Source organism: Rhinoraja longicauda, chromosome 6 (assembly GCF_053455715.1).
Source record: "Rhinoraja longicauda isolate Sanriku21f chromosome 6, sRhiLon1.1, whole genome shotgun sequence".
In the NCBI taxonomy this organism is placed as follows: domain Eukaryota; kingdom Metazoa; phylum Chordata; class Chondrichthyes; order Rajiformes; family Arhynchobatidae; genus Rhinoraja; species Rhinoraja longicauda.
Window position 1 is genome coordinate 19,276,850 of NC_135958.1, and position 13,779 is coordinate 19,290,628.

A 13,779-nucleotide genomic window follows, 5' to 3' on the forward strand; every position below is an offset into this window, starting at 1 on the left:
CATTCAGAGGGCTTGGAAACCTTACTTTTGAGCTTGAATCTAGCATCCAACACCATTAACACATTTATGGAACCAAGCATAATGCAGTTTCTGAAGGCTGGCAGATCAGCTTCCTTACCATGAGCAGAAGCCATCTCTTGTTTGCGTGCTGCGATGTAAACACACATTGCTCCCATCTTAGCATTGCAAAATTCAAAGTATTATGTTACAGCAGTTCATCAATCTATCCTTAAAAGTGTGCCTAGCATTGCTGGGGGTCTGCTCTGGGGAAAGATAGTGCCAGCACAAAACCTTTGTCCTCTCTGAATGCTAAAGCACATGTTCTAGTTGTTGCCAACCAGACTGCTGACAACTATTCCCACAAAGGAGGCAACATTATTGAACCTGCTTTACAGAATGGAGCTGATCATTCAGTTGAAGTGTCAGTCAAATAATATATTGGAAATAGTGATAAAAACTCGCAAGTTTGAAAGTAATTGTAGAAAGGTGTAAGGTGGACTGGAAGTTAAGGTCCTGAATTTGGCAAAGGCAGATTTCAGAATCATCATTGGGCGGCACAGTGACGTAGCGGTAGAGCTATTGTCTTACAGTTCCAGAGACCCAGGTTCAATCCTGACTGTGGGAGCTGTCTGTACGGAGTTCGTACATACTCCCCGTGACCTGCGTGGGTTTTCTCCGAGATCTTCGGTTTCCTCCCACACTCCAAAGACGTATAGGTTTGTAGGTTAATTGGCTTGGTATAAATGTAAAATTGTCCCTAGTGCATGTAGGCTTAGTGTTAATGTGCGGGGATCACCGGTCGGCGCTGACTTGGTGGGCCAGAGGGCCTGTTTCCATGCTGTATCTCTGAACTAAACTAAATAAGACGGTGCCTGGTAAATCTAGACTGAGAGCAAATGCATACATGAATGCATACATCTAACAAATGGGAGTCATTCAAAAGCAAAATAGTGAGAGGCCCATTGTGTTTATGTTAAAGGTAAAACAGCAAGTCCAAGGAACACTGGATGCCAAAGGACATTGAGTGGATAAAGAAAAAAAAGGAAGCATGTGACAAGCATAGAAATTGAAAACTGAGAAATCTGTCAAGAGTATAGAAAGCCTCGGGGTTGGTGGAGGGATGGATCCTAAAAACAAAATTAGGAGTACAATGGATTTGTGAAACATCACTGATAGACATGGTTGAGAAAAACCTCCCAAAATTATAAGAATACTAAATGTAAGGGACTAACCAGGGAAAGATTAGGATCTTTTAGGAACAAAGGGCCAATCTGTGCATGGAACCAAAGGACGTGGGTGAAGACTTCAATGAATACTCCTCATCTGTATTCACTAAGGAGAAAGACATTGTATTTTGAGAATTTAGGCAGGAGGGTGGTGAATTCTACAATGTTAGGAAGGAGGTCCTAGGAGACAGCAGCTGGATAAACTTCACGGCCTGAATAGGTGGACCCAATGAGATTAATGATTAATTGTATTTTGTATGTGTTCTTACTGAAATTTGTTCTTTTCTTCCTCTACCTTTAGAAATGGACATGGAAGTATAGAACAGTAAGAAGATATCAAACTGCATTCAAATTGTAAGTAGTTGCTCCCTTAAAAATATATTCATTGTGATGTTGTTCTTGTTAATGAATGAGGAAAATAATCAAGGTTGCCTTCAAAACCTCTTGGAGAAAAGGTGTAATATTCATTCCTGACATTTCCAAGTCCGACAACTCAAAAGAAGACACGAAAGCACAAGATTGCAACAGGATCAGACATGGGCTCAGTGTTAGCAACAGAAGAAGATGCCTCCTTTCAAACCGCCTACTTGCCTGCTCTGCCAAACATCTCCTGCCTCAATCATGTCAATGTGCAGTCCCTCAGTGGTCTTAATGGTCATCTCAGAATCCATAGAGTTAGAATGGAAGTATCCTGATAAACTGCTCAAGAAGAATAGAAACTCCTTCTGTGTTTAAAAGAGTGTTCGCAGGAGTACTGCCTCCAAAGGCCGGTGCAGCATCAAATAAGTAAATCTGATTATCATAATGATCTGCCGACACTACCGACTTATGATGGGCAAGCAGTGGTACATTATAATACCCACACAAAGTTTACAGTTTTAGTTAGCTGAAAACTCTTGCAAACATCTCGTGCTACTAGGTCTAGGTATTCAATATGATGAAGCTTGAATCAGAAAAAAGGAGACTACTGTATTGCAATTTAATAATACAATTTAGACTCATTGCCTGTACTGTATGCAAAGAAAGTAATATAAATGTTACTGCAGTCATGCAGTCAATGAGCTTTTGTTCTACTTGAATGTCAGTCAATGAACAAAGGGACAAGTTAGTCAATATCAAATCTTTAAACATGATCTTCAGTGGACACAAGACCAACACAAAAAAAGTTATATTTGCAATTTCTAGAAATTTTACTCCTTGTATTCCTTTTTAAGGAATCGCTTATACATTATATATTTTTTCTGGTGCTTTAACTTTCAAATAATCGATAACTGAGTCAACAATTCTGAATGCATGAAATCACCCTGAAATGGACATATGTGTCAATAAATATAGATATTTAGTTGTCATTTTTCAGATCACAAACAGTTCCAAATTACGCACGGGAGCTAAAAAGGATAGTTAGAGGGGTGAAGTGAGTTATTAAAATGTTCTTAAAGGGGGTGGATTGTTGTAGCAATAATTCACGCAGTCAAGGACAGGAACATAACGGACCTCCCTACAGGCAAACAAAATGCAGAGTTGCCTGGATCAGAGTCCAGGTTCTGTCTTGGTCAAATTAACTGTCCTTGGGCAGATAGGAAAGTTACAGTTGGCTTAACACTATGGTAAAACAGAAAATTGAAAACTGACCAGAAAGTTAACCATTGAAGTCAAGTTGAGTTTATTGTCATATGCACAAGTACAGTGAAATATATATATATTTTTTAAAGATATCTGTGCAAAACACAATTAGAAACCAAGTCCGACATACTGCAAGAGGTGGCTGTAGTGCTTCATTGCCAAGGTAGATTAGGGCTGTGAAGGTCAGTTCAAGAATCCTATGGTTGTAGGAAATGAACTGTACCTGAACTTGGTGGGTGTAGGACTTCAAATTTCTGTACCTCCTGCTCATCAGTAGCAGTGATAAGAGGACATGGTCTCAATTGGAGAGATCCTTGATGATAGATGTCACATTCTTGAGCTAGTTTTTCATGTCGATGTGGAGGGCTGTGCCTTTGATGGACCAGCTGAGTCCACCATTCTCTGCAGCCACTTGCGTTCCTGTGCTTTGGAAAGATGCTGCCACCTTGAGGTACGTGCCATGCAGTTGCTTTTGATTTTGGGGTGGGCTGTGCCCATGAAGGACTGGCTGTCCATTGTACTCTGCAGCTTCTTGTCTTCCTATGCATTGGAACTGCCATACCAGTCCATCTTGCAACCAGTCAGGATACACTCTACAGTGCATCTAAAGAAGTTTCATTGTTAGTATTAGAAGTTAGCATTTGGTGACATTTGGTTCACCGTTCAAAGAAGCTTAGGTTATAAGAGAAGCAACAATTAGGAGTGCAAGAAATAGGGAGTTCAATGGTTGAATTGGAGGATCAGGAGATTGGAGTTAAGACTGGCTGGGAATTCACAAGCAATTGTTGTGAAAGAGGGCATGGAGCTCAATCATTGAATGCATTCAAAACAGAGATCCATAAATTTTTGGATATCGAAGGAGAATATCTTTAGCGCAGCGGTAGAGTTGCTGCTTTACAGCGAATGCAGCGCCGGAGACTCAGGTTCGATCCTGACTACGGGTGCTGCACTGTAAGGAGTTTGTACGTTCTCCCCGTGACCTGCGTGGGTTTTCTCCGAGATCTTCGGTTTCCTCCCACACTCCAAAGACGTACAGGTATGTAGGTTAATTGGCTGGGTAAATGTAAAAATTGTCCCTAGTGGGTGTAGGATAGTGTTAATGTACGGGGATCGCTGGGCGGTACAGACTTGGAGGGCCGAAAAAAAAAAGGCCTGTTTCCGGCTGTATATATATGATATGATATGATATGATATATGATATGATATATATGAAATTAGCTGAAGAACAGTTTACAAATAAGTCAAGTATTTTGCTGATCTTTAATCTATTTTCCAGCAGGGCAGCAGATTGTAATAGATATAAATTTAAATATGTTATTTAGCAAAACCAATAGTCATCCAAGGCACTCAATATGATAAATGACAGTGGCCCATTATAAAGAAATCATGCTGGGTGAAAGAGCTGCTCCTTCACTTGTTAAACCAACACATTGTCATAGGATTTGATACTGGTAACAATATATTTCAGTTAATATGATTGGAGGCCACTCTGTTTCTTTTCTACTTCTGTTGTTGAAGAGCGGCATCATATTGTAGATTATCTTGGTCCACGTGCCCTCTCCTTATTCCCCGAGTTACACTGTATTGCAAGATGAGACATCAACAAGGAACTGGTTTGTGCAAGGAACTGGTTTGTGCAAAAGCCTTAAAAGCAGCCTCTCTCCTTGCAGACATTTGGAATTTGAAGCAATTATAGAATGCATCACGGTTGTGGAATTCTTCTTACAACAGGAGAAACAAATTAGCAATTAACCCACCGCATTAAAAACATAAACAATGTAATAAAAAATGTAAATAAATTAAACAATTGTAAAACATCAAAGCAAAAAAAAAACCCTGGAGTTTGCCTTTTGCTGACAAAATCTTTGCTCACCGGTTGTTGTTTGATCCCAGGCCAGGTCCAACCTAATCCAAGACTGCTGAACTCCAGTGGTGGAGTGAACCGTTAGATTCGGCCTTCCAAATCAGAAAGTTCTCAGAGTTCACAGCACACATATTAAAGTCTACGATTTGCTTCAATTTCAATGGCAATAAACAGCGAGATCCAATCCATTCTAACTTTTTTTCTCCCATAGATTTTACATCATCTAATGAGTATCTCCAAAATTTACCGTCTTTATTTCAGATTTCCAGTATCTGCAGTACTGCAAGAGTCAAGTCAAGAGTTTAATTGTCATATGTACTGACAATGGAACAATGAAATTTCATGAAGCAGCCCATAAATACAAGGCACACAGATAAAATATAATATTTAATTTTAAAAAATCAAAAAATTAATAAGCATAAAATTAGGTGGCCATAGTAATGCAAAAAAAAAAGAGATCCTTAGTCCAACCAAGGACCGAGTCCATTAGAAGTTCATATTTGCTGAGGAATCCATTTTTGTATTCTTCAAGAGCCTGATGATTGCTGGGAAGAGGCTTTCCTTGAACCTGGTGGTTAGGCTTTACAGGCCATCTTCTCGATGGCAAGAGTAAAATGAGAGCATGGCCAGGGTGGTGTGATGGACTGCACAGTGTTAACCATTCTCTGTAATCAAGTTGTTGAACTAGGCCAAGATGCAATCAATCAGTGTGCTGTTTACAATACACCTGTCGATGTTCAATAGATTATTCATCAACATTCCAACTCTCCTCAATTTTCTAAGGAAGTAGAAGTGTTGATGAGCCTTTCTGACTGCATCAATGTGCTGGGTCCGGGACAGATCTTGAGACATATGCATGTCCAGGAACTTGAAACTGTGACTCACTCCACTGTTGTCTCATCAATTAAGACAGATTCATGGATTAACTCAGTGGGTCAGGCAACATCTTTGAAGAAAATGGATAGGTGATGTTTTGAGTTGGGACCCTTCTACAGACTGGTGGGGTGGGGGGGATTGAAAGCAAAAAAAGACCAGGACAAATTAGGGCGGCAACAGATAACCTCGGGCAGGGTAGTTCCTTGATAGGCCAGTTGTTGGTTAGGGACGGTGTGATCCCAAGAGGGATATATCGTTGTGATCTGTGGAACTGGCTAGATTACCTAAAATTAGAGAATTCAACGTTCACACCGCTAATTTGTCCTGGACTTATCTTGCTTCCAGTTTGTCCCTCCCTCACCCCCCCCCCCCCCCCTCACCTCCTCCTCACAATCATTCTGAAGAGGGCCCCAACCCAAAACGTCACCTATCCATTTTCTCCAGTGATGCTGCCTGACCCGCTGAGTTACTCCAGCGCTTTGTGTCTATCGTTGGCATAAGTCAGCATCTGCAATTCCGTTTTATTACATTAGGTTAATGGAGTCTTGGCTTTCCCCTCCTGAAGCCGGTAATCTTAAGATATGCACCAGTTTCTCATTTTCACCCAAGAAACACCTGTTTCATTTATCATGTTACTTTTTTGCATGTCTTTCATTCATTGTTCTTTACCTCTCTACATCATCACCTATATCTCTCGTTTCCCTTTTCCCTGACTAGTCTGAATAAGGGTCTCGACCCGAAACATCACCCATTCCTTCTCTCCAGTGATGCTGCCTGTCCCGCTGAGGTACTCCAGCTTTTTGTGTCTAGCCTTGCCACTTCGCACTGATTGTGGTCTGTCAATCAGGAAGTCGAGGATGCAGTTACATAGTAATGAGCAGAGACCCGTTCTGAGCTTGAATAGCTTGAAGGGGATGATGGTGTTGAATGCTCAGCTGTTGTCAATTTCTGTCTAATAACATTGTTTTCATTTTCCTGAGGCTTTTTCTCTCCTTTATCGATGCTTTACAGATCGAAGTTGTTTGCTTCATATGCAATGAGGTCTTATGAAGAGAACACATCATAAATGAGCAGTTAATTTGTTTTTAATGCTGTTTTTTGTAGGATTTTAACCATAACATTAGAGTACAAGTTGGTGTTCTGCAGCTGGCAAAACAATTAAGGTATTAGATTATAGTGCTTCTAAAGTGTGGCATCTCTAACAAAATAACATTTCCAGATAATGCACTGAAGTGTCGTACAGAGAACCCTCGTTTAACGGTCCCCATTGTAACAGATTTTGGTGATAGCTGACGGACCCCCTTGACTAGCACCATCTTCGTGGCTGCTTGGAGCGCAGGCCTCTGAGGACTCCAACCAAACTCTCAAGGTGCACTTCCTTCCACCACTGCTTCTTTTGCTTTGTCCGCTTGACCACCTACGCTTCCTCCTCGCGTCGCTCTGTCTTTCCCTCTGCCGCCGCCTCCTCGTCCAATTTCCGGGAGTCGTCAACATACTCCGCCTTGGAAGCGGTAGCAAGTGAGCGGGGAGAGAGCCCCTCTGTGACCAAGCGCATCTTATTGGTAGTGGTCTGAAGAATACACCGTCCCAGGGGTTACAACATAGGCTGCAACAACAGCCACGTGAATTGGTGTAGAATAACTCACTGGTGCAGACCACCTTAGTTTTAAAGTGAAATGATGCAAAGTGCTGGAGTAACTCAGCAGACTGATGTCACCTACCGATGTTCTCCAGCGATACTGCCCGACCCACTGCGTTAGTCCAGCACTTTGTGTCCTTTTGTGCATTAACCATCATCTGCAGTTTGTTGTTTCAACTACAATGATAATACCTTACTTGGTTATAACGGACAATCAGCAATACCAGACACCATTCCCCCACCATGGTCCATTATAACAAGGATCTACTGTTTTTATTGCCTATTCAAATTTTGGATTCAGGCCTGCACTTTGTGAATCATCAAAATGATGTGCTATTACAGAGCCAACACTAAATTGGTTCCAACATTTTCCACTTACCAAGGCATAAATGGCTTCTGAGCATCTGCCTCGTTTTTGGAGCAAGCCTGTGTACCTGTTGAATTGCTCTTAATGTTTAGCAGGAGCATTCTGTCAAGTGACGGTTGTTGCTATAGTTACAAGGCAGTCTGGCTTCTAAAGTGAATTTTACAGAATGCTTTTCACCACTGGGTAAAAGAAAAACAGTCTCCTGGCAGGAGTCATGGTGTTAGAGGGAAGATACTAATATGGATAGAAGGTTGGCTGAATGGCAGAAGGCAAAGGGTGGGAATAAAGGGGGCTTTTTCTGATTGGCTGCTAGTAACTGGTGGTGTTCCGCACGGGTCGGTGCTGGGGCCACTACACTTCACGTTGTATATCAATGATTTGGATGAGGGAATTGAAGGCTTTGTGAATTTATGAATTTGAGTTATGCGCAGCACAGAAGGAGATTTGTGGCTGTTGGAGTTGATCCTCTGAGCCCTAATACATTGCTGGAAGAGTTCCTTTGTGCAGTGTTGGGGACACAGGCAACTTTAGTTGTTGCAGCATTGATCTTCCCTCATGCTAGAGTGGGAATTGTTATTAATGATTCACAATGGTGAATTGAGCTCTCACCCTTTAAATCCAGCAAGCTCCAGACAACATTTAGGCCTGGGTGAGTAACTAACGGTAGTAACAGTTATCATTTGCATCATGCAATTGCCAGGAAATGGGAATCTCCAACTTTCACCTAAATTCCCAACCTTCTGCATCCTGAGAGTGTCTAATAGCCAGAAACATATCTGGACGTGCACGGTAAATACTGTTACTATTAGAGCAGGTTGGGGATTGGGGATCCTGGGGCATATGATTCAATTCCTAGCTTCCCAAAGCCTTTCATTCACTATAACGTTCCTGACATATATCCATCACTTGAGCATATGTGTGCAGAACAGTCAAATACTTTGCTTTTGCCGAAACGAGTGCACTTCACAATATTTGAATCTTAACACCTAAGCAGGAAAAAGCAGCCTGCTTGATTAGCATCTAAATTCACCACCCTAATCATTCATTCCTTCCACCACCAGCATGACTGCAATGCATATCATTCACATAATGTATTTCTGCAAGCTGTCAATTCACCACCCAAACCCTCATTTATCAACACTGAGAAGAACAAGGACAATAAATGCAAAAGAATGCATCACTTTCTTGTTCCCCACCAAATTCCATAACCTTATTTTAAAAATATATTGCCATTCCTTCATTGTCACTGGGTCAAAATCCTGGGACTCCTATACAACAGCACCGTGAGAGTACCCACATTACAAGAACTTCAGCATTAGTGTGTCACCACCAACTTGTGCTTAAACATAATACCTAATGTTGTACAATACAATACAATACAATATATCTTTATTGTCATTGTACAGGGGTTCAACGAGATTGGGAATGCGCCTCCCATACGATGCAATAAATGAATTAGCTAATCAGTATTAATTTAAACAACCCAATGAAACAAATTAGAAACAGTTTTAAAACAGAATAAAGTGCAAGTAGATCTGTGCAAGTAGATTTACCTACAATGCCCATATCATGAATTAATGACAAAAAACTGTGGTTTTGTGTTACTTGACATGAGTTGCAATGTTTCTTAAAAGGTTGGAGTCAAGAACATTTTAATGTTGGATTAACAAGCTGACTTGTTTGTTAAACTGCCCTTTTCTTGGGGTGATGTAGTTTCCCATAAAATGTCAGCTGCCTGCTAGGATTGATCACATGCAGTTTCACATGTTGTATGCAGAACATCAGCAAGGGTGAGATTCTTAAACAGACCCAGATGGTGAAAACGTCTGGTCTTTTAAGTTCAGAAGACAATGACATGGAAAGTAAATAGATTCATGCTGAGCATAAATTTGTGAGCCTGGGTGAAATTAACCAGAGAGAAACTGCATTGCATGTCGAGGCAAAAGGCTTGTAATGGAAACACTTTGGAATCTCTGCTGTCACCATTCATAGTTTGTGTGTGTGTGTGTGTTTAAATATATACATAATCACATATTACTGATTGTAAATCTGCAGTTTAGTGTATACTCACCCACCTCATTATTACAGTTTCAGCTGTCAATATTAGGGTGTATTTCCAATTGTTTCATTGCATAACGTCCTACCTCAAACCAACACCATCACCACAGTAAAGAAGGCACAGCAGAGACTCCACTTCCTGAGGATCTTCAGGAAAACCAACCTGCAGGAGAAGCTCATGTTGTCCTTCTATCGCTGCTCCATCGAGAGTGTGCTGGCATACTGTATAACCACATGGTATGCCAGCTGCTCAGAAAAGGACAGGAAGGCCCTTCAGAGGGTCATCACGACGGCCCAGAAGATCATCGGCTGCTCACTGCCCTCCCTGGAGCACCTGTTCAGCCTACGCTGCCTCAGTAGAGCAGGCAAAATAATAAAAGATCCATCCCACCCCGGCCACCGTCTGTTTGTTCATTTGCCCTCTGGTCGACGTTTCAGGTCGATCAAATCCCGAACAAACAGACTTAAGAACAGTTTTTACCCCAGGGCCATACGAGAACTGAACACTACCTTTGCACTAGGCAACACCGTTAAAAAATCTTGTACTTAATATAATTGTATTTAATTGTATTTATGTATTTATTTGTTTTTGCATTTATTGCATATATGTTTGTACGCACCGTCAGGATTGGCTATTTTTTTAATTTCGTTGTACTCGTTGCAATGACAATAAATGAATATTATTATTATTATTATTATTATTATTATTATCCCAGCATTCATCCATCCTTCAGATGCATTGCCATCTCAACTTTAACAGTGGCAGATACGACAGTGACATTTAAGAGACTTTTAGACTGGCATATGGATATGCAGGGAGTAGGGGGTATAAATTAAGTGCAGGCAGATAATGGCATTGTGTTCCACAGACATTGTGAGTCGAACGGTCTGTTCCTGTGCTGTACAGTTCTATGTAGAAACAAGAACTGCAGATGTTGGTTAATAAACAAATTTAAGAGACTTCCTCACAAACCGCCCACAATCTGTTAAGATCGGCCCCCACAGCTCCTCCACCATTACGCTTAGCATTGGCTCCCCGCAGGGCTGTGTGCTGAGCCCCCTCCTCTATGCTCTGTACACACACGACTGCACTCCTATCCACCCCTCCAATTCTATCATCAAATTTGCAGACGACACAACTGTGGTCGGTCTGATCACTGGAGGGGATGAGTCTGCGTACAGAGACGAGGTCCGTGCTCTGTCCGGATGGTGCGAGGCAAATAATCTAGCACTAAACACTAGCAAGACAAAATAAATAGTGCTGAACTTCAGGAAACAAAGAGCGGCTTCCACCCCACTTCATATAAATGGGGAGGAAGTGGAGAGGGTCTCCACCTTCAAGTTCCTAGGGACCACCATCTCCCAGGACCTCACCTGGACTGCAAATACCAAGGCGGTAGTGAAAAAGTCACAGCAGAGACTGCATTTCCTAAGATTACTTCGGAAAAACAGACTGAAGGAGAATCTGCTGGTGACCTTCTACCGCTCCACCATCGAGAGCGTACTAGCATACTGCACCACTGTGTGGTATGCTGGCTGCTCGGCTGCAGACCAGAAGGCCCTCCAAAAGGTCATCAGGACAGTAGAGAAAATCATCGGCTGTCCACTACCCTCTCTGAAGAACATCACCAGCTCGCGCTGTCTGAACAGGGCCAGAGTCATAATCAAGGACAGCACTCACCCGGGACACGAATTGTTTGTTCTCCTGCTCTCTGGGAGGCGCTATAGGAGCCTAAGGGCCAGGACAAAACGACTCAAGAACAGTTTCTTTCCCTGGGCAATAAGAACAGTGAACGGAAGCACATGATTCGGCTACTATCATTTTCAAAAAAGAAACTTTCTTTTAAGAATTTTTAAGTGTTTAACCCACTCATTATTTATTAGGATTTTAAATCGGTTTTTATATGATACTGGCATTTGTTGTGTTGGTTCGTATGTCTGTGCAATTGTCTCTGCACTGTCGCACTGTTATCAGTTGCAGCATTTCTAATTTCGTTGTACCTTGTGTACAATGACAATAAAGGCATATTATTATTATATTATTATTATTATTATATTATTATTATCATTATTATTATTATTAAATTGACAGAAAGTGCTGGAATAACTCAGCAGGCCAGGGAGCATCTCTGGAAAACATGGATAGGTAACGTTTCAGATCTCCACCCAAAATCTCACTTATCCATGTTCTCCAGAGATGCTGCCTAACCTGCTGAGTTACTCCCAACACATTCTGAACTGTTCTATGTATCTAGACCTGTGCTTGCCAACAATTTCCAATGCATGTTTCTAGATGTCACTCTATTAAATTAAATGCCATCCATTACTGGAGCAGCCTTTTTCCTCATCTGCAATATTTCTGTAACTGATGAACAAGTATTTAAATCAATGAAAAAATAGACAACTTAATTTAATGTTTCCTATGTTCCTTTTCCCCAGGCATGTTTTGAATTTATTCTTGAGATTCATCTTCAGTTTCTGGAGACTGCTAAACAATTCTGGAGGGTTATCAATCCTAGTTGCAATACGCATGCTTGGCATTTTCCCTCTTTTCTCTTGAGTCAATCATCTTCTGTCTTTTGCTGCTTTTCTTTGTTTTATTTTGCTTTGTATGGTGTTTGGCAATAATCTGCAGTGTGCACGATTGTTTAGAGGATAGTGGCATCTTTACAACCATAGAAATTGCTGATCTTATTTTCAGAATATGTTCACACACATACATTCCAGGGTGTGCAAATATTGATAATGACTCAGAATCCTGACTGATAACTGGGAGGCCAATTGTAGCTCCCCAACTGCTACACTGATGGAGAATCTTTGTGGATTGAAATTTCATATTTGGGGCCTTCAAGGAAAAACAATTTAATAAATGAACTCATTATGTGGGGCTAGAATTTTTTTTTTATTGTTATTATTTTTGGTTTCAATTACTTGAAACATAATGTGTAGGAAGGAACTGCAGATGCTGGTTTAAACCGAAGCTAAACCGAAAAAAGCAGTAGTAACCCAGCGGGTCAGACAGCATCTATGGAGAAAAGGAGTATTTTTGCAACCAGATTACATTTACTACTGGTAAAATGGAATTGCTGCAAAAATCACATTAAATTTCACAATAGTGTTGAGCAAAGTAAAACTGAAAAATGCTCCAGATATTATCTGGTTAAAGGTTGTCCAGAATAATCCAGCATCGAGCAACATCTCATATTTTCAACTGCTTTGGACAGTTGATGTGAAAATAATGCTTAACGTTTCTACTTGGCTATTTGCCTATGTGATGCCTATTTGCTATATGCCTATATTTGCCAATATCTAGATGTGGTTACTTCAGGCTATAAATACGATTAATTACAGTTCTGATTGGTAAATAAAAAATGCATAATGGATATCATCATTGAGCATATAAACATATGCAAGTGCAGTGTACCTTTTTATCCATTGCTTAGTAAAATTCTAAGTGAAAGTCATTACAAAGCCACCTGTGTCTTCTGACGTGTATTGTGATTGTGTGCCTGTCATGATGGGCTTCTTTGCAAGTGCAAAGCTCAGGAAAGCTTTGGATGCGTACATTTCAGGGGTCTAGGGGTCCCAGAAAATTATCCATAAGTAAGAATAATTGTTATAAACAATAGGAACCAAATGTGTGCCCTGTAATCTAGCACATGGAATTTCACTTTCATACACAAATCCTTGGCTTCCATTTCATAAACTGCTTAAGATACTGAGCACATACTCTCTTCCATACTTGGATTGATCAATAATGTTTAGGAATGATTACAATTAATTTGTTTGCTCAGTCAAGATATCATCTGTGAGATTGCCTGGTTCAGCAGTTTATGGCTATTACTTAAAGCCCATCTGGAATGACATGTATGAACTGTTCTTATTACTGGCCATCATTAAATAACTGATAGATATATTACTCTGGATAAAGTTAACTTTGATTTAAATTTTGTTTGAATTCCCAGTTTATTTACTTTATTTTTTTAATTAGATGTATATTTGTTTCATTTTGATGTTTGGTGACTAGACGTTACAGTAACCAAAATATTGATAATGATGCATTTACACACCACTTCTGGTTGATGCCAACAGAATTAACTGAATATGAACATGTCATTTAACTTTG

The 13,779-nt window shown here is 40.6% G+C and overlaps 1 protein-coding gene across 2 annotated transcripts in view; it reads left to right on the forward strand.

Moving 5' to 3' along the window:
- The window catches only part of st3gal2 (ST3 beta-galactoside alpha-2,3-sialyltransferase 2), a 140,231-nt gene that overhangs the window by 60,102 nt on the left and 66,350 nt on the right, over positions 1-13,779 (forward strand). For both annotated transcript variants that reach the window (XM_078400622.1, XM_078400623.1), the window contains exon 2: positions 1,528-1,580. The gene's annotated coding sequence lies outside the window, so the exon portion shown is untranslated. The remainder of the gene's footprint in view (positions 1-1,527; positions 1,581-13,779) is intronic.